At 39.1% G+C, this 26,843-nt stretch overlaps 1 protein-coding gene and 1 long non-coding RNA gene across 5 annotated transcripts in view; one reads left to right on the top strand and one right to left on the bottom strand.

Moving 5' to 3' along the window:
* Positions 1-26,843, top strand: part of GOLIM4 (golgi integral membrane protein 4) — a 70,681-nt gene that overhangs the window by 6,958 nt on the left and 36,880 nt on the right. The gene's annotated exons all lie outside the window — the stretch shown is intronic.
* Positions 739-5,185, bottom strand: LOC140696436 (uncharacterized). The gene is made up of 3 exons (XR_012072777.1): positions 5,071-5,185; positions 2,906-2,992; positions 739-982 (listed from the first exon to the last, which is right to left on the bottom strand). It is a non-coding gene; the product is annotated as an uncharacterized lncRNA (long non-coding RNA).

The following is a 26,843-nucleotide window of genomic DNA, read 5'->3' as shown; positions in this document are numbered from 1 at the left end:
GAGACCAGCAGCACCCTCTTCTCAGTTCCAGCAGAAATGGGTGTTGCTATTTTTAAACAATGCTGTGTATTTCTGAATGGCCCACTTGTGTTCTTTGTTTTTATTGGCCTGTGGGTGCTTTTCCAGAGGACATGCCAGCCATCGCCCTGCACTAACAAGCCTCACTGAATAGGCTCACAGCCTGGAGGAACATGGGCATGAAATAAACTGCTCGTTACAATAGTATGACATTAAAAAAATATTGCTTTAACTATTTTTCATACATAAAATGTCACAATATGATAGGTAGTGAATAGAAAAATAAAAGATGTGCTGTCACTCTGAAGGATGAGCATTCAGAACATTTGAATGACACCTTTTCTTTCCTTGGAGAGTAAGTGAGTTTAAGAACAATATATAATCATTTTAGGAGAGTCAAACATTCCATTTCTCATTTCACATCTCATTGAAACCCCTTCTTTAAGTGGAATTTTTGTTTAAAAAAAAACAAAGAAATCTACAAATCAAAGTATTTAAGAGAGCTTTGATATTGCTTGTATGTTCTCGACAAAAGCAATGATACTATAAAATAAATATTCTAAACAGATTAAAATTGAGCAGCTGATAAATTGCTTGATTAGTTTAGTAAGTGTAGACTAGTTTATCAAGTTTTACATTAGTGAGATTTATTATTATAAATCTATTCTTTGTGTTGCATCAGTCTTTCAACCTATTAACAAACATTTAGGGGGAATTTTTAAAAGGACTTCATAACCTTTTTAAAGGTTTGATGCTGTAAAACATGTTATATGGTACTGATGTGAAATATCACTTTTATTAGAGGATGAAAAATAAATCCTCTTTACCACGTAGGTGAGTATCAACTCAAAGTCCAGAAGTTGTCTCAGTTTGCTCCGGGCATGAGGGAGGCTCCGTGGCTGCAGTTCCTAAGGCACAGCTTCTCAAGAGCAGCCAGCCCCTCTTCATTCATAGATCTGTGAAACTAGAGAGTCCAGATATCAGACCTCAGCACAACCACCCTATGGCAGTGCGCCAGGCCTAAGATACCTACATACTCGTGTTCAAAAACGTGGAAAATAACGAGGTGTATAGGAGTCACCGGTCCATGGAAATTCTGAAATCCAGTTAGACAGAAGTTTCTCAGCAAGGCCCAAGCCTGGGGATAATTCTCCGTGGTTCTTGATTCCTCCCTTTGGACTACTGGTTCTACTGCCTGAGTCATCCTTCCTTTTTCATGCGAGGCAGCACGTGTGTGCAGGTGAGGTTTCTCAGCCTGCCTCCTGCCAGTGGAATATTGGAGATCTATGGATGTTTTTCACTTGGGACCATCTCCGTCCCTTTCAGTCCAAACTGGAATGTTTCTGCGTATAAAATCCTCTCATAACTTTTGTGTTTCTCCTCTGAAATTTGTCGAGGTCTACTTTATTAGACAAAAAACACACCCACATGTTTCTTAGAGATAATTTCTTCTCCACTTTGAGCTTCTAAGGAGACAATGCCCTTTAATTTACCAACAGCCTGCTGGGAGGATCTGTGAGTCACACCTTTAAACTTGTAGGAGACTCTGTGGTCTGATTGAATAATATTTGAGATGTCACATTTCCCAGGGCTTAACAAAAGGATTTCAGAAGCTATACCCTTGGTCTCATCTTAAGACCGTGTGTTTTCAAACAGTTCCCTGGAAATGATCTTTGCTTGGAAACTGCTTCTTAATTTTAGCATTGTTTGCCATCTGGAAAGGCTGACAATTTTCAAAACCTTTAAGTCCTGCCTCCTTTTTATTTAGTAGTCCCTCCCTCAATTTATCTTCTTTCAGTTTGCTGTAAACAGCAAGGAGAAACCAGGTGCTTCAGTACTTTGCTGGGAAATCTTTAGCTGAATCACCCAGTTCATCGAGCACTTTTTTTTTTTTCCGACTTCTCATACAACTGCAAAAGGGACTGCAGTTCAGGTAACTACACAGAGATGGGTATTATGAAACCTTCTGCCACTCCATAATTTCTGGTTTCCAGTATAATTTTCCTCACTTTGATTCATGCCCTTATTAAAAATCTCTTCAAAGTCCAAAATTCTGAACAGTGTGTTCAAGGCACTCTACCCTTTCACTGCCGCTCTTGGTAGGCCCACTGCATGGTTCCAAAGCCACTGCCACCTTTTAGCTTTTCACTATGGCAGTACCCCAGTTCCAAAATCTGGGTTAGTCATCTAGTTGCATAGCAAATATCCCCAAGGTGAACTGGCTTAGTTAGTGAAATATCGCGTCACGGTTTCTGCAGGAAGCGAATCTGGGCTTAGCTGGGTGATTCTCTCAATGATGTTGCAGCCAAGCTGCTGATCAGGGTCACCCTCATCTCAAAATTCGGCTGGGACTGAAGGATCTGCTTCAGAATTCACTAATGTGGTTGTTGGCAGGCCTCAGAAGATCCGCTTCCAATCTCACTCCTCTGGGCCTTCCCACAGGAATTTCCACAGTTCCCACCTGCAGCTTAGCACATGCTAACTGGCCTCCCTCAGGGCAGGAGAGCCCTGAGAGACGTAGAGTGGGAAAACCCAAGATGAAAGGCAAAGTATTTTGATAACTGAATCTTGAAGGTGATAACTCATCACTTCTGCCATGGTCTGCTCATTAGAATCGAATCATTAAGGTCAGCGCATGCCCCAGGGAAGGGGTTTGTGAGGGCTTGAATAATAAGAGAGTGGAGCTCGTCAGAGGCCATCATAGCAGCTGCCTGCCACAGGTGAGAGGGTCATTGTCATTGCTGGCAGTATCATTACCAAAGTCATCATAAACTAACATTCTTTGAGTACTTGCTAAGTACCAGGTCCTGTTCTAAATGATATTCTTGGAAAATCCAACATAATGCTTCCATAAAAATGTTTCACTACATATTAAAATGTGACTTACCTTTTAATTTGACGTATTAGCAAGAAGTGGCATTTGCAACCATGGCAATCTTCAGAGGGAGATTATCTGGTGTTTAAACCATCTGACCTGAAAGAATTAAAATTAACAGAGATTTTCAGGTAACTCTCTGAAGTACAAACCTAACTGTTAGGGGAAGTCCCAAAGTGGAAGCCATCCTGTCCCCGGGTAGTTTCAAAATCCATTGACAATATGTGAAAATTTCCCATTTCTACACTGACTGTATTTCTTTGGCAAGCGGACAGGAATGCAGCGCAGTGCGTGTCTATGCAGTATTTTCATTTGCTTCTGAATGTGCCTTCTTACTGTATGTAGACTGCAGTCCTTGGTGAAGACCTCATTATTTGATAGTCAGGAGATTGATTTTTTAATGGAGTTTAACTGGTCTTGGAAAGATAAATATCTTTGATTTAAAGAAAGAGCATTAATTGCATGACTGGTAATTTCAACTTACTCATTCATCCCTCTTTTGAAGGTCAAGTTTTAAATATTGCAACATTACATATCTTTTGTAATACTGATAAAATAAAAAAAATAGAGCATAAGAGCATGTTATGAAAAAGTCATCAATGTGTTCTGAACAGTTGTGATTTTAGATTCATAGTATGGCCTCTGTCTTCTAAACAGACTTCTAAATGTGAGATCAGTATTTCTATTTTCCATTTGACTTCCATTGTACTGTCCTAGACATCTTTCTATAAGAGATCGGATCAGGAGGTGACAAAGAATATTTTGTCAAAATGTTTGAGGCCCTATTCCATTCAGAAATCAAGGAGAGTTCTGTTCTTGTCAGTGCAGAGTTGCTGTTCAATTTCTAGGGAGTCACTGGCCGCCTTCCTGGCCCCTGCTGTCTGTGTGGCCCCAGCTTGCCGCTGTGACCCTCACGGTTAGGTTCGGTTGCTGTGGACTTCCTCTCTTGGTGATACATGGATTGTAAGCACCTTGTGACATGTGGTCTCTGTTCTCTGTTCCAACAACCAAAATGGGAAAATTCTCTACATGTTCTACAGCGTGGTGCTAACATGTGCAGTGCGGTTCTTAGGGAGACTTACAGGCTGCACGTTTTTGTCTCAGTTATTCTTTGCTCCCTGGGTTGGTTAGGGGCCAGGTGGGTTAAGCTTGAAGATGCTCTCTCATGTTCACACTGTCCACGGAGGCAGAAGCTGCTACCCCAGTTGGCTAGAAGATGGTTTCTGTGAGTGCATGCAAGTTGCCTTATTTAGCCCCCAAGAAGTCTTCATCTGGGAGTTCCATGGTAGCAGTACTTTGAGCACAGTCTAAGCCTTTAAAGAAAGCCTGCTTTGTTTTTATTGTAGGCCTCCAGCTGTTCTCAAAACTGCCTCCTGCCCAGTGACCACTCAGTCCTCAGACCACATTGTGTTGTGTCTGTGACCCTCTCTTCCTTAAGGGTAGTATTTTCAATTTGTAATCTGTGGGGATCTATGAACTTTCTGATGTATGTATGTCAGTTTTGTGTGTCTTTTTCCAAGACAGAAGCCATAGCCTTTATCAGATCCTTAAAGCATCAGTGACCTGAAAAAAGGTTAAGAACCACTGCTTTAGGGCAAATTCCTCCTTCTGAGGTTTTTTCCTAAGACCATCTTGGAATTTGACCTCCCTTCGTTTCACCCCATGAACCCTCCAGAAAGTGGCCAAGTTTGTAATGAGGTGGTCAGTGCTCACTGCTATTCATCTAAAGCCCTAAGACACTCCATCCCTCTCAAATGTAAGAATCTTGATTAGAAAGTTAAGTGACATTTAATAAATTGCTTTGCGACAATCCATTAGTAATTGCCTAGTAAATAATAAAAAAAAATTGTCTTCCTATCACGTGAGAAATTTCTACTTTTCAAATTGCTTTATATTCATGGTATCATTTGGTCCTGAAGACCCTATGATGTTGAGTAAAGCCATATTCTATATTACCATTTTTAAATTGGGGAAACAGAAGTTACAAAGCGAGACAGTGACACACTTGGGATTAATACTCTAATTGCTTGAATCCTAACTCAGGACTCTTACTAATCAGTCAGTTTCCAAGGCTCCTTCACCCTGGAACTAACATGAAGTTTTGACAGTATGTATTCACAAAGCAGACTTTCTGACTTTGCCTCCCTGGAGTGGAGAATATTCCCAGAGTGACTCACCTGGACTTGAGAACTGGTCTCCTTGGAGTCCTCCTGCCACCTCGCGCCTCCTCCCATCTCCGTGTCCATGGAAGGTGCTGATGGCTGCTCATGCTGCCACTTCCTGCTTCACCTCTGTAGCTTTCCACTGTCAGCCTCCTGTTTACCTTGTTCCTTTCTGGATCTCATATGCCCTGGAGGGTGGAGGCAGCTCCATGGGATTGAGCCCCAGGCTATTGAGAGTGATGATCACTGTGGGGAACTTGGCTTCACCACCCTTTCCATCTCTCTCTGGCACATTGTCCTTGGTCCAAAATTAGGGGCATGGGCTGTCCTTTACCTTAGGGTAATTTTTTTCTCAGACCCCTCTGCCTCCCAAGGTGTAGACAGAGCTTAAGCACACACCGGGGTCCTGCTAACTTTCACCACAGGTTCTGTAACTTCACCTTGACTTCACAGGGGGGCTTTGAAGCTCACCTCTCAACTGATTTTCCAGCTGTGTTTTTTAGCTTCCAGATGTAGCAGCCAAATCACTCCTAAATAAATCACAGATTGGTAAAGCAGGAAGGAATGTTTGTAGAACCCAGGTTGCAAAGAGCAGCATATGGATATGTTTTGGTTTGGCCCACACAGTGCTTGGAAAAATTTCACGGTAGTTGTCTACATGGAAAAAGAAAGACATTTTATGTAAACATCCGGATTTCTGACTTTGTTTGAAAAGTCGTAGGATCCCTCGACACAGGGCTGCATTCCTGTGTGCTGAATGGCTTGCGTTTTGAATGGAGCTTTTAGGCTTCAGTTAGCAAAAATTTCCACTAGGAATTCTTCCTCTCCAAGAACTTCTTCATTTATCAGTGAAGAAAGTGAGCCTCAGGGAGACAGACTGACTTGACAGCTATGCTTCCCAATGTGGTGGCTACTGGTCCTGTGAGGCAGAAGCACTTAAAGTGCAGCGAGTGTGTGACTAGGAACAGAATTTCAAATTTTAGCTAATTTAAATTTAAAATTGTGAAATATTTTTCTGTTAAACAGAACTTTACTGTTTTGGTGGCACTACATTTTGATTAACTCTTGGGTGGCGTTAGATATCAGTGTATTGCAATGCACATATGCTTTCTACTTTTTTTGATGCAGCTCCTAGAAATTTTAAAACTACAAATGTGATTCACGATGTACTTCTACTGAACAGGGCTGACCAGACAGTGTGACGAACAGAGCTCACACAGTTTGGTGGTGTGAAGTCTGAAATTTGTCAGCCAGTATCCACAGTTCTAACCGTATTTTTCCTCCATTACTAACGTGTTGCCCAACTTTACTGTTAATTCTCAGAACCTTTTCTTTGTAACATATAATCTCACAAACCCCTGTAGGAATTTATTTTTCCTCATTTTTTGCTTGGCGTATGATACAGAAGAGATAGTAGGTAAATGGAAATTTAGTTCTGTGTATTGTCAGTGATTATATAATTTTAAAGGTAATTTTTCAGATAATATTAATATTATGATATATAAAGACTAAAATTATTTTTCTCATTTTGACACTGACCATTTAATTGTCTCTGAATTATTTGTGTAAGAAGACAATTTTTAACACATTCAAATTAATATTGTATTAGATTTCAACACAGATGTAATTAAAATGTAGTCCAAAATTAGTTACATATTGTAGCTCTAAAACTAGACAAAATTACTTTTAGACTTAATATATTGAGTTCCTTTATTTGACTCAATAAGAAGGAAATCAAACACTTCACAAATAGAACATTGGGTATGTGAATAGCCCAATCAGATCTAACGTTTTACCCTTTTGGGGGACATTTTAGTTATTGAATTATGAATGGTAACACACACACATAAAAGTGTACAAATTGTAAGCAAGACAGTGTGATGAATTTTCTCAAACATATTTGTATAACCAGCAGCCCGATCAAAACACATAACAATGTCTGCATCCCAGGAGTTTCCTTTTAGTCACTCCTTTTAGTCACTAACTGTCCCCCACCCACCAAGGATAATTGCCATGGGTTGATTTTGTCTGGTTTTGTACTTTACATAAGCAAGATCAAACAACATAGACTTTTGTTTCTGACTACTTTTGCTTAGCATCGCTTGTGAGATTCCTCCAAGCTGTTACATGCAGTTATAGATTGTTCGTTTCTTTTAGTGTGCCGTCCTGTCAGTCTATCACAGTTTATCCATTCTACTTTTGATGGACGTTTGGGTAATAGGTCCTGCTGCTATGAGCACTCTAGTTCTTCTGACTTTTTTTTTCAGAGGGTTGGCTGCTTCTTGATGTGCTTGATGACTATTTTGAGTAAGACAGTGCTACTTAAGGACTATTCTGAGTGCATTTGCAAAATCATTATCTCATTATTTCTCCTCTACTAGTGCTAATTTGTATCCTCATGCATCCTGTCTGTATGCACCGGACTATCATCAGTCCATATTTTGTAATATGACCAAAAATAAAAACAACGAAAACTTAACGTTCAAAATGCAAGTATTGATGTCGTTCAGCAGAGGATAAGCTGCCCAAGGATCTGCCCAGATGTGAACTGGCTTATCTGTTCTCTGTTCACCGTCATTCCCGCTCCTTTGATACATTCTTTTTCCATCTGTATTGTGTAAAAGGGTCATTTTTAAAGTAATCAATTAATTTATTTTAAAAGTGGAAATTACAACAGGCCAGATTACTGCCTTTTACTGAGTTAATTTCCTGAAACATGTTCACAATCCCCCTGATTTGGGAACACTGCCCCTCACCAGAGGAGTCCAGAGGATGACTAAGCATTTGGGAGCAATGTTGTGGAGTTCACTCAGATGTCTGGTAGGTGGCTGAACTAGCCTTAAGATTCTTTCTGAGCTAAAATTTTGTCATTTTAAAATTCTGAGATGCTAGCTTACAGTGAACAATAATGAAAATAAGAATTACAGGTAGTGACTCATTCTCAGCAATTTATTAATACACAGTTTTCACCGTATAGTTTTGCTTTATTATATACAAATGGCTAAAGAGGCAGTGATTTTCCTGGGACTGATTCATGAACTTCTCGATTAAGATTACATGTATTACAACACTGCTTAGTTTACACCTGTGAGTTTTTGAAGGGAAGCTATTCAGGAACTGCTCAAAAAACCAAATAAGTGGTTCTGGAGTACATCAGACAGCTGGGGACATGTCTTACTTTCAGTTCACTTAGACAACTGCTTGGTAAATTGTAGAAACATCTGAGGTTACAAAATTATAATTTGGATTTCTTCAAATATATTTTATTCAATATAATATAGTTTATTTCTAAAAATTAGACTTCACAGAATGAATGTCTTTCTGTGACAGTTTTTTCTTTAAATATTCCTTTATTGGAAGGATTTCTTATTCTGTTTTCTGAAATAGAAGATAGCCAAAGAAAATCACTAGTATTGATTTAGGATAGGTAAATCAGAGAAGCGTGGTTTGATGCAGCTAATGTTACATGAGTAGCGATATAAAGATGCTGAGCATCAGCACAGTAGTTTTTGTTTTGTATCAATTTCAGAATCTCAGCAACTTATAAGAACAAGCATATTCATGATCATGGGTCTGTAATTTGCCTGTGGTTTGACCATTGTAGACTGGGCTTGGCTGGGCCTGACCTGCCGGGACCTAGGTGCAGACAAGCTTGGAGCTGGCTTATTGCCATTTTTGTCGTCCTGTTGGACAAACAAGACACATGGTCCCATTGTGGGTTGGGGCATGGAATAATACTCTTCCCACAGTGGTAGGCACTACTGTGTGGATGGCAGGGTGTGGGTGTATAATTACAGTAGTGAGGGGTGAAGAATTCAGAACGATGATCCCATCTACCATAGTCAGTTTCAAAACTGGTAGAGTGGGAGATAAGAAAGCATTCATTCACAGAATCACTTTACAGTGATGTGACATAGACTTTTTAAAAAGAATAACATTAAATAATGTAATTTTAGTCATATTTGGGTTTTCTCTAGAAAAGAATGAGTTCATAGTGGAAAGGCACATAGCATAAATTATAAACAAAAGATAATACGTAAATGTGTTCTTTTATTCAACAAATTTTTTCTGAAGCACCTGCTGTCCACAGGCTTTCTTGTGGGATATAATAATTTTACAGGTGTTGGCATTGAAAGATAGAATGTAAATGAAGTATCCTTTAAAGCTAAAGGGTTTTCTATTGGATTTTATGACCACTCTTTCAGTGACATAGAATAAGTGAAATTTCTTTACCAGAGTACTTCAACATTTAATATTCTGCTTTTAGCAGCAAAAGCTGATGGGATAAAATATAGGATTACTATTATACACTAATTTATGTGGGTTAAAAAAACTAGAACAATTTAGAACATGGATCCGTGGATAGGCTTTTATATTTAAAATTTTTTGTAGACTTCTCGTAGGTGTATGTAATGTTTGGCTTTTTAGAAAAACATTATATATTCACTGGGATTCTTTTCTTTAAAAAATTAAACGAAAAAATTATGCCATTAGTAATTACTTGAAGGTCCTTTGGCAGCTATATATTTTTATACACAAGGCCTTAGGAAAAAATTAAGGAAAATTTATGGAGACAGATGCCCTGTCTATCTGTTTGTTGGTCTTTCTGTCTTTTTAAGGACTTGTGTAATTTTAAGCATTTCTTTAAAACACTTTTATTTTTTAAGTTGCTTATTTATTAATTCCTTTCATATAATATGAGATTGTATGTGTATGATTGTATATATGTGTGTGTGTGTGTGACTGGTCAGTTAATAATTGTGCTGGTCGTCTTTAGAGGGTAATCCTGATAGCAGTTTCTACTTTTCAAAGCTTGATTCTTCATGTCTCAGCTTGAGAATATCAGGATTTTTTACTGAAAAAGGGAAGCTGAAGGCTGTTTCCTAGATACACAAATATGACCTTGATTTGGAAATGGGTTTTTCCTGTGAGTTGTCCTGCCATGCTTTTTGTGCATACAATAGGAAGAAGCAGTAAGAAGACAGAGGTTTTTTCAACAAGTTCATTTCTGTGCTATTTGTGAACAATGTCTGCTCAGAAAAATTTTAGAGTAGGAACATGTAGATTCTTGTTAAGCCCTGTGAGTGAAACTCTGACACTCTATGAAACCAGGAAATAATTGGCCAGTTACCATGTATTTGTTCTTTAACTTAAAGAAATACTCCTTGTCATTGACTTTGTTCCTTTGGAAATATGTTGATGTGGAAAGAAAATCTGGCAGTATTTTTGGTTTTCTTCATCTCTGTTTTATTAACTTTTTTTTTTTTAACTTCACTAGTTGATTGCTTACTTTTTTTTTTCCAATCAGTCTGGTTGGCACCAATTGGAACAGACACCAAAAAGAACATTTCTACTGACTGCTTAATTATCTTGTAAAGGGAAGAGTCATTCAATCATATCTCATTTCTCCTCTTTGTAGGTCTGTTCTGGTGTTATCCCAGTCACTCAAAAACCTACTGGCATGGTGTAGACTAAAGGATGCTTTTCATGTAGTTGTGCTGACTCTACTTTCAAAATACATATCCTGAATCTTACCAATCTGTGATATTTCTATTTCTAACATCCTTGTCTGACTCACTGTCATCTCTTGACTGGGCTGATTTGCAGCAGGCTTCTACCTGGTTTCCTGCTTCCACCCTTACCTCCCACATAGTAGCTCAGTAGTTTATAAAGATTATTCTTTGTAAAACATAAGTTAGGTGATGCTATTTCCCATCTTTCTTTAGAGGAAAATTTCACTTTTTTCTAACCACTTGGTTGTGCTTTACCAACAGGATTCCAACCACGTGGGCCTTTTAGCTGTTGCAGTGACACCCCAAGACCCTTCTTAGAGTCTTTATACTTGATATCCTCTCTGCCTGGAACCTTCTTCCCTGAGGTCTCTTCATCATTGACAGATTCTTTTTTTATTGTAGCCTCGGCTCAGATGTCAACTGCAAAGGCAGCTGTACTAGCTAACTATTGCTGCATAACAAATTACCCCCCAACTTAGCACCTTTAAGCAACAGACATATGCAAACATTAACTATTTCACGCGGTTTCCCAAGGGTCAGGAATCCAGGAGCAGCTTAGCTGAATAGAGCTGGTGCAGGGTCTCTCCTGAGGCACGCCGTTGACTGGGCTGCAGTCGTCCCAGGATGCGCTGGGGGAGGATCCACTTCCCAGCTCGTTCACGTGGTTGCTGGCAGGCGTCAGTTCTCACTGTTGGTCACTGCGGAACGCCCCTCCATAGGCTGCCTGAGTGTCCTCATGACATGGCAGCTGGCTTCCCACGGAGTGACGACCTGACAGGAAGAGCCCAACACAGAAACCGGTCTTTGGGATGTTGAATGTGAGGAAGTGAGATAACAGCGCTTGTGCTGGGTGCTGTCTGTCACAGAGACCAACGCTGGTCCAGTGTAGAAGAGCAGGGCACAGCATATGAGTACCGGGAGGTGTGGGGATCACAGGGAGCCACCTGGAAGGCTGGCTCCTACAGCAGGCCACGGGAATTTCCCTGGTTGCTTTTGAGAAGCCTGCATCTTTCGTGTTTTTTAGCCTCTGAGCAATCTTTAGAAGTGATAGCTACATCTCTTCCTTTATAGAAGGAAATAAGCTGAAAATGATGATAGCCCAAGTACCCTCTCTCCTATTATCCTAAATTATTGCCTTATTTGCACTGATGACTCTCTGCAATCTCATATTGTATCTCCTTGTTCATTATATCTTGTTTGTCTTCCCCTGTGAGATTATAAGACCTTAAATTCAGAAAACTGGTATTTCATGTCCACCATGAAATAATCCTTGGGCCTACAACAATGCCTGAAATATAGGAGATAGTTATTTGACAAATGAACACATAGGTTTGCCTTTTCAAAAAGCCCTAGAATTTTATTTTAACGATGTCATATGGAAGCTGTTTCTACGTGCATCCCTGTATTCTAAAATTGAGTATACTGAACATAAATTTCATTAGTTTAAGTAATGAAGTAGTTTACCTTATGTAGAAGGCACTGTGCTAGATACTCTGAAGTTACAAATGTAAGTAAGACATAGTCCTCACCCCCGAGGAGTTCTTTTAGCAAGGATGGGCAGACTATGGTGTGAGCCATATGAGAGCAAGTAAAACAAAGAAGAGGGGAAAATTACAGGGCGAGAGGCAGGGTGAAGGCCTTCTGATACCTTAGGGTCAGTGCAGTTATTTTGTGCTGTAATATTGTGTTTCTTTTAGCATGCTCAGAATGTAAGAAGGAAAGAAACCATATTTTCAAAACAACAAAAAAGTCAGGAAGCCTGGTTTACAGAAGTAGAGATGGTAAATTATTTAGTTACATATTTTTAAAGATCACCTTGCTGAAATGACTAAAAATATAGGAAATTGTGTTTCATTTATTTGGTTGTCATCATGTATAGAGCAGTTGCCCGTCCTTTAAATAGTCTTCAGTCTGTATCTATGGACTTAGTGCCCTGAGTAACAATTATCTCCATAATATTGGCTGTTATCTGCTTCTTGGTGTAGTCATTCTGTCTCCCTCGCCTTAAAGCTGCTTCATCTAATTTTGCTGTGGACTTGAAACCCCAGTAAGCAAACTTGATAGATTTGTTTATAATAAGAATAAATGAGACTCTGAAAAAAGTTTTCAAATAATGAAGTTTTGGGGGCGGTTTTATTTTCAGTTTAGCTCTTCCTGGTTCACTTTTTTGTCTTTCTGGCACTCACCTGTATTTTAACCACTTGTCTTCATGGGGAAGATGTTACTTTACTTAGGTTTTCTACTGAACTTTTTGTCCCTGTTCCATATATCATACATAGTTGGCTTTGAAGTCCAACTGACTCATAGGTTTGCCCAATTTTAGTTTTACATCCTCAAACAAGGTTTTGAATCTTTCTGAGCCCAATTTAAAAAAAATAAAATCGTATCTTGCCGGGTTGGTGTAAAGAGTATAAATACGTTAAAGGCCTCGAATGTTACCTGGCATCAGTTTCCTTCCGTCCCATCCTCCTTCCCCAGTCATCCCCCGGGTTGGACGGGCTTCACACTCTGCCACTTGGTGACAGACACCTTGGTAAGCAGCACCCACAGTGCATGCCACGCTGACACGATGTCCAGGCTTATCCTAAGCAGTGTCAGGCTGGACTGGAAAGACCCGTCCTGCAGACACCTATCTTTCCTGAGACACTCAGCACAACTCAGAAACAGTCCAGGGCTGAGTTACCCTGCATATCGGTACAGTAACTTGGCCCTGGGGAAAACCCAGAGTCCCAGACTGGTCATAAAATGAAACTCACTCTCTACGTATCCTTTAGAGTTGTGATCCCCTAAAACATGTTTGACTGCTACGTGGTGTTTCACTCCCTGCCCGGGGTTTACAACAGTGGAACTCAGTCAGTGGCATCTCAGCCCTCGAGAAGAATAAGGCCGTGGGGGCTTGTTTTCTGGGGCGGGGGGACATATCAGTCCCTGTGCATACTCAAAGTTAGCAAAACACTCAGAGCAAGGAATTTTTTAACTTAAAGTAAGTTCTACAGCATCTGTGTAATTACTTACATTTTTCCACTCCCTCACATATTTTCTCAGTCTGTCCACCCGTGTGACTCATTCAATAGCAAATTGAGTGAAATCAGCATTCTCTTGTAGTCATCAAGGAAAACGGGCCATCTCCCTGGCCTGCTGGATTGTCTGGTGTGCCCCAGAGAATCTCACAGCTGGGGCCTCTTCCTGCTGCTGCGTTTCCTTGTCTTTCTCTTGGGCTGGTTTCCACCCACCGTCGGGGGAACCGTCTCACCATGGCCAGTGACGGTCATCACTCCAGGTGGCTCTCTCCTGAATGTGGCATTTCTTGTATTTATTCATTGTTCATGCCTTGAGAGTCCTGAACAAGATCCTGCCTTTTTCTTGTTTTAAATTCAGCTGAAATTCATTGAGTACCTATTTTGTGCCGTACAGGGGAATTTTAGGCCCTAGTATTTACATTATGGATTAGAAGAAGGAGGTTCAGAAAGGTCGTATGTTCAGAATGACAGAAGTAGTTAATGAGAGAAGGAACTGGAATGAAAATCTGCCGACTCTCAATTCAGTTTCCTTTCCAATTTAGCATCCCTCCCCTTTCCTCTGGGTGTGCCAGGACATTCAGAAACTCTGACGATGTAAGCTGGAAAGCTTCATTAGGCCATGCTTGTCTGTGCCACTGGCCATCATCAGCCACTGGAGACTGCTGTAAGCAGTGTGCGGCAGGTGTGCGCCAGGTATCACTCTCTGAGTACCACTCTTTGAGTCTGTAGTGCCAGCTCCTGGCCTGTAGGATGGAAAGAAAGCTGCTGTTTTCACTATCAATTTTTTTTTTTAAGGACTGGTCATAAAAGTAGATTTAACAATTTAATGTAGAAAACCTCCACTCACAAAGAAGAGTGAACTTATTAAATGTAAAGAAGTTGGGGGGAACTCCCTGACTTCAGTTTTTTTCAGACTGTGGATTTAACCTTTAATCAGAAAGGTGTTACCTTGAATGAATAAGCTTTCCCTTTCAAGTTACAAATCCATATGCCTCTGTTTAGGCAGGCCTCAGAAATTGTTTTTTCTTTTTTTCATTACTTCTGTAATAACCCTAATAAAAACAAAGGTGGTGTCCATGAGTTGAAAAGCAGGCAATTATTGATCAATTATATCATTGGAAGAGAACATTAAAAATAATTCATTTGGGATTTTATAACCTGTTTGAATCTGTATTTGATGAAGTAGATTACATTAGAGACTTTAATGTCTCACAGTGTGAACACCCAACTCAGGAAGATAAACTATGCACTTTCCCAAAATTTGGATTGAATGTAGACCTGAGTTCAAATTTGGACTCCGTAATTAAATACGGGGGTGATGTTTGACAGGTTGCCTAGCCACTGCGCCCGTTTCATTGCCTATTCAAATAAGGGTTATGCTTGCTTTCTGCAGTTACGACTCTGGTGAAAACATCTATTCTGTGCCTGGTACATGATAAACATTTTGAAAAAGGCAGCCAACCTCACCCCTGTTTTAATTAGTTGATAAAGTACAACTTCCAGAAAAGCAAACTATTTGTCTTACTACTTGTGAGTTAGTAACTTCACCTTCCTATATGAAGGCTTCATAGTTGAAAACAAGGTACATTACATCAGAGTTTGTATATAACACTAACTTAGAAAATAAAAATAGGACATAAAGCTCTAATGGCATCCTTTTAAGATCTCCATTGGGGAAAGTAATTTTAACACATTAAAAGACTTGCTGTTTTTAACAGGCATTTTTATTTATCTCGTGAATTGTATTTTGGAATGATCTTTGACAGGCTGCTGTTTCAATTGTTAATTCATTTTACTCGGAGACTATGAATATCAAAGTAGTAAAATTCGATTAAGTGGAATACAGGAAATGGAATATTCTGCTGAATTTAGTTGTCAATGTTAAATAGAAAACTTACTTCCTTCTCCACCCATATGGTTTCTGGTCTCTGTATTTAAATCATTCTGTTGAATCTGAAGTTGTATTGAAAGCTCTGTGCCGAGTTGGTTGTTGTTGGTTCTGTTTTTCTGGTAAAAAGAAGAGACATCATTAAAGAAAAATAACGTTTTGCTTTGAGTTATTTTATTGAAAAGCATTCCAAACTGTATTAATTGCTTTACTTCACTGTTAGAATGGTCATCGGTGGAAACAACAATTTTCTTCTAGTACTGGAAACATACATCAGTTATGAAGACGATTCAACTAAACGTATGCTGTCCCTTGGACATGACAATGAGCTCATCAATAGATTTTGATCTTTCCCTTTCTTTTAGAGCATGTGTAGAATAAAAACAAAAAGTTCCCCTGAGTTAAATTATGGTAAAATGAGTATCAGCATAATAAATTACTATGACAAACTTGAGTAGGTTATGTTTGTGTAGAAATTTGAAAAGTGCAGAAAAATTTTGTAACAAAAGAAGAAAAGGCATCCGTAATTCTCAACAACCACAGCAATCCCTGTAATATTTTAGTGTTTATTTACAGAATCAAAGCCAAGTGGATGTGCAGTTCTTCAGTTTAACCTGGTTAAGTTTTTTTAAACTTAAGTTGATGTTTTGCTTCATGTATACGTGTTTCCATTTTAAGTTTTAGAGAAATCATAAGAAAAAATGGATGAAAGAAAAGAAATGAAGCTTCCCTTTATGACTTAAAAAATATCTGTCCTTTATTTGATCAACATTGCAGCATCTTATTGGGGAAACAGAAAAAAGTAACAGTTTTTTTTTTTTTTTCTGCAAGAAGTGGATATGTAAAGTGGTAATCACGTTTCTGGTTTCAGAATTCAGGAAAAAAGTTTCTCTGAAAAACAGAACCATTCAGAAGCCAAGTTTAAAGAGATTTTTTTCCCACTTTATATTCTTACTTGGAGTATTGAAAGAAAATTTGTAACCACAGTAATTTTTTTTTTTGTTTGTTTGCTTTCAGGTTTTTCCATTGCAATAAGGAATGTAAGCCTACCAGAAAAAAACACCTGTGAATTATCAATATTTGCTTTATCTTATTATGTAGGTTAATTTCTGATCATCGACTTTATAAGGAAAATCTTGTGAAAGTTATTTCAATTCGATAATGCAATATTGTTAGATATATATTTTCATCAGATATATATCACATATAATGATATTTTATAAACTTATTTAAATTTAGAATGAGAAATTAAGCTCATAACATCTTTTACTTCTTCTTTATGGAATTACAAAAGTATTTTTGTGTATTTCTAGTGAAACAGCAGGCCAGAAAATATTAATATGCTCTTGGTAGGTTTCATCTATGTTCTTTTCAAATTCATGAAACTGAAAGACAAGGTGATGGAAATACTTTCTGCACCTCAGATAAATATGTATATTTTGCATATTGATAATGTAGAATTGTCGTTTCTGCCTTACGAGAAATTTTTTTTTTTAATAAGTCCTGGCTTATTTTTTCCCTCTGAAATGGCTGTATCGTTTACTCTGATGTATTTAGTATGGGGATGATTTACTGAGTTCTGTCAGTACGTGGGCAATCGTGTTTGGATTAGAGGGGGGTTTTTTTGTTGGTTTTTGGTTTTATATATTGTGTGTGTGTGTTTGTGTGTATGTGTTTGGTAGCCTCAGAAAAAAAGCTGTAATAACTATTTAGTGCTATTTTTTTTTTGTTTGCCTACATATACTGCTAATTATGTATTTATTTAAGTAACTGCCTAATGTGTGTTTCTAGGTTTATTGTTTTGGATCCAGGGTTACAATTCCTGATTCATAAATTTATGGTGTTCAAGGGATAGGCTACTTATAAGTACTGTACTTTTTACTGAGTCACTGAGTAAGTAACAAAGTAGCACAAAATTATCTTCATTAAAACTAAAACTCAAAAATGAGTTCTTTAAAATGTTAAAAAAAAAACTTACCTAGTGAGTTCTCAAAATTCTAAAGCAAAGATGAACAAACCAAGCATGAATATTAACTAAAAATTGTCCCAAGTCTCCTATGATAATTCATATTTAGCAGTAAGTACAAAAAAATCCTTTCTTTTATCTAAATACTTAGGTTTGCACAGCTTTATAATGGGGTGGCAGGTATGCCGTATCAACGATTTAAAGGTAAATTTAAAGATGATAATTTCCTTTACTTCTCACAGTCTCTTGAATGTCAGTCACAAAGTTACCATAATAGATGGATTCCTTTTCTTACGAAGTAGCTCCTCAGAAATTTGGAATAATGGATTGAGACACACACTAAATCACCAAAAATTTTCATGCTTCTTAAGTAAATGCAGTTTTCAATACTGTACATGTAAGGTAAGCTAATGGCTAAAGAAAGGTCACTAGATCTTCTAATGAGTAGATAGGAGTAATTTCCAAACAGCACCTTGTTCTCCTATAAATTACATGTGAATTGGGTGTAAAAGCTCTTTGTATATAAATTGTAAAGAACTATAAAAGCAGAGTTTATGATGGTTGCTACCAAAGTGAGTTTTGAAGGACATTTTTTCCCTGAATATATGAACACTTATCTGCAAATGTATTTAACCTCTTGGTGGTAGGTTTATCTACAAAGTGGTAAAGAATAGAACCGAGATCTTTAGTGGAATAACTGTTTGCTCTCCCTGAGAAATTCTGATTTACACTTTGTCAATGGAGAAATAACATAACATCAGAGATGAAGTGTCTAGTATGCTAATGAGTCTTGTTTTGAGCTATAGTTATAGTTAGTTTTACTCTATAATGCTTGAAAGTCAAAATGTAGACTAATAATAAACATCAGATACCCATGTCCAAATTACTATAAATACTGAATTGGTTGAATCTGGAACCAGTGAGGTTATTGTGTGCCTGCACTTCCTGTTTTACCCACCTCCCAATTACTTGCAGCTGTCAAAATAATTTTAATCATTTTCAGATACTTTGCAGAAGCAAAGGGACTTAAGCCCTTTAGCCAAATAAAGATGTTGCCCCACCTCTTGTCTTTTATAGCCCCGCTGGGTCCCCCTATTTCAGTCAGGCCAGCATTCTTTCTGAACATCACTATTATGCTGCAAGATCCAGGTCATTCCACAGTTCTGATTCTGTATCCTTGCCTGTTAAACCACATCAGAGAGTCAGAGAATTTTAGAGCTGGAAGAAGCCTTAGAAACCAGTTGCTAAGCCCCTTTATTTTACCAGTAAGGAAAGTAGGACATAAAATAAATATAAATAAAATGTATATAAAATAAAATGAGTACTTTTTATTTAAAATAAAAATAAATAAATATTTTTCAGATTAAAAATTAAATCCAAATCTCTGGACTTCTAGCATCTGGCCTGTTCTACCATTAAATGTTGCCTGCAGATATGTACGAGTGGACACGTGCAGAAATCTCCGAAGAACACCTGGCCTTTGCATTCTCCCACCTCTGTGTTCAGGCTGTTCACCAGATATGCTTGGTTATTTCTCAGGATGTGGAAGAGTCAATTATGGGGAGAGCAAATTGAAATATATCAGGCAGGGAGAAAAAGGAGCAAACATGCTCCTTAGACTTGTTTGCAATTAGAGTAGCGATTGGATTTGTATGCACTTTACTGCTTTTTTAATTCATTCAGCATCAAAGAAGGATAATGTGTTTGCATTTTTTAGAGTCATACCTGTAGAAAAAGAGAGCCCTACTCTAGGACCCCTTATGTGTGACACACGGTCTTAGTTTATATGTAATAGTTTTCAACTTACTGAAAATCATAGGTGACAAATAAATCCAAAATAGCATTCTTTTATCAACAACTTTACTGAAAAAATCAGAGCCTTTCTGCAAAACTGAGTCTTTCCTATCTTATTCAGATTTATTTCACTAAGAATATGCAAAACCGATTGGGAATGATTAGTGTATTGCTGATGCCACTCTTCTTCTTTGCTTTAAATATGCATATTTAAACCTTTAATGAAAAAGAATATGAAAACAAATAAATGTATATATATATGTATGGATGGGACATTGTGCTATGCATCAGAAATTGACATTGTAGCTGACTGTACTTCATTTAAATAAACAAACAAATATGCATATTTAGAATTTTAGCATTGGGAGAACCTTGGTGACTCAAACATCCAACTGCTTCATTTTATTGCTGAGGAAATAGAATTCAAAAGGTAAAGTTTCTTAAATGTGAGCCCAGAACTGGTTAGTGTTTGGTTTGCAAGGAGCTCAGGAATCTTGGCTCAGGCCAGTGTTATTTCCCTAAATTACTTGAAAAATTCTCATTAAATTATCTCTTGGCTCCATCTGTTTCTACTTCTCTGTCAGTCTGTCTCTTTTTTCTTTCCCTCTCTTTTTTTCTTCTTCTAGGCTAATCCATCTCAGTCCTACTTAAGTTATTTTCAATGGATTTAACATGAATACTGAGTATGGAATGGGTTGAAAAGAAAACTTGGAAGTCTGAACTCTAATTAGAATGCTGATGGCATCAAAGATTTTGTTTCCTTTCTTTTAACGTCCCATCATGCACCTTTCTAAAGATCTGGGCTGTCTGTTGCATTTACTGTGCTTCCAGAAATCCCCATGCACTTTGTTAATTTAAACATAGATATTAGATATGTTGTCTCTGCCTTTTATGAAGAAACTTTTAGAGGTTGCCAGTGAATGCCTATGCTTATGTTGGTGTAAGTCAGCTGTTTCAAATTTAAAGTTTCTTAAAGCTGGTCTCAGAAATCTATCTTGGTGTGTAACCCCTTACACATTTTGTATGTAAATTTTATGAAATCATTGATATGAAGAGTACATTGTTAACATTATGTGCTGACTGTCTTGGTTTAGTCATTCAGTAAACAATCAGAGGGTCCCCAGCTTGCACCAGACTCAAGGCTCAGTGACAATATGCACAAATTGTAAAAACACTGACTCTCTCATAAGTAACTCCACAAAGGAGTAGGAGTGACAAATCTATACGTGAAGTATTTTAATCAGACTGTGGATAGAGATTTGCTTAGGGCCCCATGGGAGAACAGATGTGGGTTGTCCAGACTGCCTGGGAACTCCTCCAGGGACCACGGTGAAGGCAGACCCTTATCTCACTGTTGTGTGTCACATCGTGGGTGACCGTGTTTGCATGATAGAGGCCAGTATGATGGAAGTATCTCAGGGCCCACTCACCAGAATAAGCTTTCACAAAACTTTCTGTAGCCTCCTCACATCACATCATCATGAGAAGTCTCCCACTATCCCTATAAAATCCATACATCCTTTCTTAAGGATGAAGAAAGAATAATGTTTTTATTTGAACTTTAGGGTCTCACCCATTGATCTCTGCCTTCTGCTTTTAAGGGCTCTTACATGCTGTGCAGTGAGTAGTGATTAAAAAATATAACCCCCACCCTGTTCGCCTCACCAAGTCAGGCAGTGCCTGGTACATCAGTGCAGGAGATACTCTTATTTAGGACCACATGTGATCTTCTTAACCAACCACAGGAAAATACTCATTTTTTTCTGTAGCAAAAATAAGAAAAGAAAAGAAATTGTAATTAATTATGCTCCTATTTCAAAGGAGAGCTTAAAATGTTCAAAAACGGAAAGAGAATGCAGGATATCACTTAAGAATTCCAATCAAACTGGTGAAGCAGGTTTTAGACATTTGGTGTTGACTTTGTCCCTACAGTCTCTTTTTAAGTTCCTTCAGTGGTAACCTGTATACGTGGTTAAACAGTTTGGTTGTGGGACCAAAAAAAAAAAAAGCCAGGAAGAGTAAGAGGTGGCTGTGGAGGAGAAGCTGGGGTTTACCTCACAGGGGTCCTTGTGTTGGGTCTTCTTAGACTTGTAAGTGATGGTGAAATAGACCTTCCCAGCAGTGACCTTCAGCTACCAGCAACTCAAGTGTCTCTTCCATTACTCTGCGTATCTCCCTGTACTGTCTTGGTATCCCTGTCAAACATGAAACATGTCCAACGTGGGATGCGTGACTCCTCTCCCCTCAGACCCCCACCGCCCTCCTTGGTCCTGGATCTCCTTTCACACGGTAGTAGCACAAACCAGAAATGTCGACACCATCCTTGGATCCACTTTCATAGTGCACTCTGAGCCAGTCACTCAGGCATTTTGCACTTATTTCTGAAATATATTTTACTTCCACGCGTTCCTCTCCCTCTGTCAGTGATTACTGCATATGCTTGACTATTCTAAGGCAAGATTCCTTCACCCTGCAAAATTGCTGCTCAGAAAAGAGGGGGTCTCGTTGTACCGGAGTGAGTACAAAGCCTCTGCTATTTCTGGGCGCTTTCCCAACTGCTTTATTTTAAACAGCAGAGCACTGTGTGAGGAAGACGCATTGGCCCAAAATGACCTTGTTTAATGCGGTTAGATATTTATGGAGGGCACCTGACAAAATCTTGATTTTTGGTGCGGCAGCATTTAAGATAGTGTGGGTATTCATTCCCAGGAATGTGTCCTCACAATTGCAAATGCAAAATATCTTTATAAATAAGCCTTTTCACCACCCCTCTCCCCGCAAAAACAGAACAAAGCAAAAACCACCCCCAATACATTCAGGAGCTAGGGCTACAGAAAGCACGAATCTGCACCTGCGAGACAAGTGGAGATGTCCTGTCCTACTTTTTACAAAATATTTGTGACTTAGGACATTTCCCATGATAGCATCAGACAGATTGCACCAGTGCTGTAGTGGCAGTGAAGATGAGTATGCTTCAGAGAACTACCAGAGGACAAAAAAAACTGACCCGAGGTGATGCAGACACACATGTCGGACATGCCTGTGGAGAGTCTGAATCAAATTGTTTGGGGGAGATGCAGACGGAGAAAAAAGAGACCTATCTAAATGTTTTGTATTTCACTAGTAATTGCACTTAAGTAACTGAAAATAACAAGGCTCCAGATCTTATATAGACACCTATACATTCAGAAAAGTACATGAATCATAAGTATACAGCTTAGAGGACAGTGGCGTTACATTATGATTTTAATTTGATTTCCCTGATAACTAATTTAGTTGGCCACTTTTTCAATATTTAGTTGCCATTAGGATATCCTTAAGTGCCTGTTCATTTTCTTTTTCACTCACCACTCATTTTTACTTCTCTAAAATTTTGTATATTCCAGTTGGAAAAAAAAATCAACTCTTTTTTAATGAGATTGTCTTATTGGCAAAACTGGAGATCATCTTGTATTTGGGCAATATGGAAGTTTATTTTAGGTTATTGAAATTATCTCTTAACTAATCCGTCAACCTCTACTCTCTCTTGGATCACTATGTCTTCTACACTACTCATGAAGTTATTTTTTATATGCAGATTTGATTAAGTCCATTGTAGCCCTATCCCATTCATTCTCTCCCCATCCGGATTACCCACTTTTATGTCAAACCTATGCTAAACATTCTGTTTCCAGGACTCCCCTATGAAAGTTCGTGGGGAGTAGGAGTTGGGCTGAGGGGAGGGGTGGGGAGTGGGGAGTCGGGGCACACTTGTTAAATATTCAGATTATCAAGCCTCTTCCCTGAAAGTTCTGACTCAGTAGATTCAGGTTGAGCCCAAGGAATCTATGCAATGAACAAGCACTCCAGGTGGTTCTTACTTTCAGGGAAGTTTGAGGCATATGACAAATACGTTGTTTTTGTTTTTTTGCCCCAGTGCTCTTACACATTCTCTGTCCACTTTCTGGATTGTTCTCTCTCCTGCCTCCATTGGAAGAAAACATCCCTACAAATGTTGCCTTTGGGACTCTAGATTGACTCCTGCAGGCTGAGTAAATTACTGTGCAGTCAGTAAAGGCTTACTCCTGACCTTCCTCACAGACCTGGTCCGTGGTGGCCTTCCCCATCTCAGCTGGTTACACGCACTGGGCTTACCTGAAGTTTAAACACAGAATTGGCTGCAACTTGCACTTGGTCCTATTCTGTTGTTATACTCGGGCCTGGATGACTGCAGATGCCTGCTACTAACTAGCTTTCCTGCTTGCATCCTGCACCCACGTGGTCAGACTGATCATTATTTTAAACTCAAAGTCAGTATCCCATGTTACTGCTCAGAATGCACCAGTGACTCCCCATTTCTCTCAGAATAAAAGCCAAGTCTTCATGAGGTCCTACAAGGCCTGTCGCTATCTGCCCTGTCCCCACCTTCACCCTTGACCTTCTAGGCTCTCTCCGCCTCGACTCTTCCGGTCACCCTGCTTTTCTTAGAACATCCCAGGTATGCTTGCACAGTAGAACGGGCCTTTGCATTGCCCGTTCCTTCTGTCTGGAACACTTAACCTGAGGTGTCTGGAGTAACTCCTTCACTTTTTTCAAGTCTTGGCTCCAATGTCTCCTTCTCAGTGAATCCTGTCTTGACCACCCTGTTTAAAAGTGAAACCTGACCCATCTTTCCCACACCTCCAGTCTCTTTCACGCTTTTCTTTTTATCACCCATGACATTTACTAACTTCTAATATGCTATTAGTTATGTTTATCATTTGTATCTCTCTGCAGAATATGAGCTCCCCAAAGGCAGACATTTTTTATGTGCTCACGATGTATTCCCAAGTATCAGAACAATGCCTGGCATATACTAAATGCTCAGTAAATACTTGTTTGACTTGTTAAATGAAATATTCAGGATGCAACAGATAAGCGACTTTATATAGCATCTCTTTATAAGCCAGATTTTTATGAAACCTTTTCCAAGATATGTTGCATATTTTCACATTTTGGAGTGAAAACTTGACACAGAGAGTTTGGATGAAGATGGGGTTGCTCGTGTACTGCTGTGATGATTTGAAGGAAAAGCCAGTTCAGCCCAGCTCATCCTGCCTGTGTTGTGGGTATTCTCTGAGATACAGGTTTATACAATATAAAAACTTTTTAGGAGTTGATACTTGAGTACTGGATTTTAGGTTTTTTCCTCTTTGCTGGCATTACTTGAAGTGTCCATAGAGGTGAATTCCCAAGAAAAAATCAGATAACTTAAGAAGATTAAATGTCTTCTATGTTTGGTTCAAGCACATCGATTTTGAAAAGTTTATACAGAAATTTTTAGTCCCGTTATAAAACCAGTGTGCTTTTGCATATTCTAGCCCATCTGAAGAGCACTTGCATCAATTTTGGATGACCAGAAACCTAACCGTCTTTTTCTTCCCTCATGCATTATTTCCTGAAATATTGTGATGCTGTCCAGCTGAAATCTGATTGCTAGCTAAGAATATTACTCTAGAGGGTCTATTTCTATACATCCAATTTTAGAATAATGTTTACTTCTATTACTGTGAGCACATAAGTTTCCCATATGTTCCCATATGTGCTTATTCATTCCTTTGAGAAGTGTAACTTTTACTTTATAGAGTCCCGCATTTTCATGGGACGGGGGGTACATTTCCTCTTGGTTTGCAGAGAGACTGTGTGTGAAAATCTGCGGGCTCAGCAGGGCGCCCCGTCAGCCTGGCTCCCCTCACCTTGGTGATCTCCCGTTGTCTTCTTACCGCTTTGTCCTAACCTTCTCTCTCAACCCAAATGTATTGATCAGAACCTTTTATGAGAGTAAATCCTACCCTGAAGGGTCTCCCAAGGTGCCTGGAATGCTGCTGGGCTCGAAACAGCTAAGAGAAAAGTGATTGAGTAGATTTCATCCAATAAGAAGAATGATTATTAGCAGCCCACCACTTGAAAAAATGCCAAAAAGAGACTTGTGTGAAGACATGCATCTTATGTCAGCTAATGTAATACTTGTTTGAAAAAGCCAGATCTCAGTTAGATAGTGTCATGAGGGAAAGCCTGGGTATAGTTTTATCCAAAATAGGAAAGGTAGTTAAGCACCAATTCAAACCATGGTTAAAATTTCCATTTAAATGACTTCGTAAGCTGTATGCATTCTCAAACTTAAAATAGACACTTGCATGAACTATTGTAGGAACTTTATTGTACAAAAAAAAAACCCCAAAAAACTGCAATTGCCATGCAGTAGAAAAATGCCTAGTCAGACTGTCCTTTTTTTCTCTCAGTATTCTGAAAGCTTCTATATTTCAGGGCTATGGTTTAACTAATGCTAATCGTATGAGCCTATATACATCAACAGAAAAATTTATGTTTCATCTCTGTTCTGTTGTCTGTCTCTTCTCTGGGAATATGAGTACTAATGAGCCAACAGATACAGAAATTCAGTTAAAAAATGCTGCGACTTGAAGGATGGCAGGCAAATGAAGGAGAGAATGAAGTATCTCCTAAATGCATTCATTCATTACACAAGTATTACTGAATACTAGATATTAGGAACTGGGGGATTGGAACTGAAGTAGTGGTACTTATAGAAGAGAAGGAAAGAAAAGGTAGCCATTCGCTACCTTCCTGGCATGTATAGTTCGTTCATTCGTTCATTATCTACGGAATGCCTACTACTCAGTATACCAGGGATACAGCAGTGAAATAAGTCAAGCCAGAAATTCTTGCCCTGATTGAGCTTATATTCTAGTTGGATAGAAAGGCAATAAATAAAGCAAAGAAAAAAAAATCTAGTAAAGAAAGTTAAGTGCTAAGGAGAAAAATAAAGTGGGGAAGGAGACTGGAAGTGGTGTGGGTGGGAAGCAGGCTGTAATCTTAGATCGACTGTCCAGGAAAGGACTTGAGGAGACGGTATCTTCTTAGTAAAGATCAGAGGGAAATGAGGGGGCTCGTCAGGCAGGAACCTGGAGAAGGAGCAGCGGAGGTGCCGAGGTGAAAGCTGGCCTGGCGTGTTCAGGAGATCACGTGCAGGCTGCTGTGGCTGGAGCAGGGTGGGCAGTGGGGCAGGGCGTCTCAAGGGCTTGGGGTTTCACTCAGGGTGTGGCGGGAAGCCTTTGGAAGGTTTTGCCCCCAGGCCAGGGACGTGAATCTATAATTTAGCAGAGGGAACCAACCACAGGACAGGCTTAATTAATAATGAAACACAGCCATAAGTTGTCGAGAGGACTGGCAAGGTTGACTTGAACTGGAAGGTGCAAAACTGGGATGAGGTGAGAAGCCAAAGCTGGACCTGAGGTTTCTGAGTTACCTGTGAGAGGTCCCACTGGAGTCAGGAGGATACGATGCTCGGAGCTCGAGGGGAGACCTCGTGGAAAGAGGCGGCTGAGACACTGAAGAAGAGCCTGAGGGGGGGCCCTTGCTCACTCCCAGGACCGAGGGAGGATCCAGTGTGATCCTCAAAACGGTCATCACTGTCCCCCTTCTTCTGTCTTTTTACTTGTTTTATGTGGGTTGTTTTCTAAGATCTTTGCTATTCTTTCTCAGGCTTCTTAGGAGGTGAAATTATGAAAGAAGGAGGGAAGGATAATTGGGAAACTGTACCTGTGATGGTATCTTGGTGTTAATTTCTG

Source organism: Vicugna pacos, chromosome 1 (assembly GCF_048564905.1).
Source record: "Vicugna pacos chromosome 1, VicPac4, whole genome shotgun sequence".
NCBI lineage: Eukaryota > Metazoa > Chordata > Mammalia > Artiodactyla > Camelidae > Vicugna > Vicugna pacos.
Note: the sequence above shows the minus strand (reverse complement) of the source record. Positions and strands in the feature narration are given on the sequence as shown.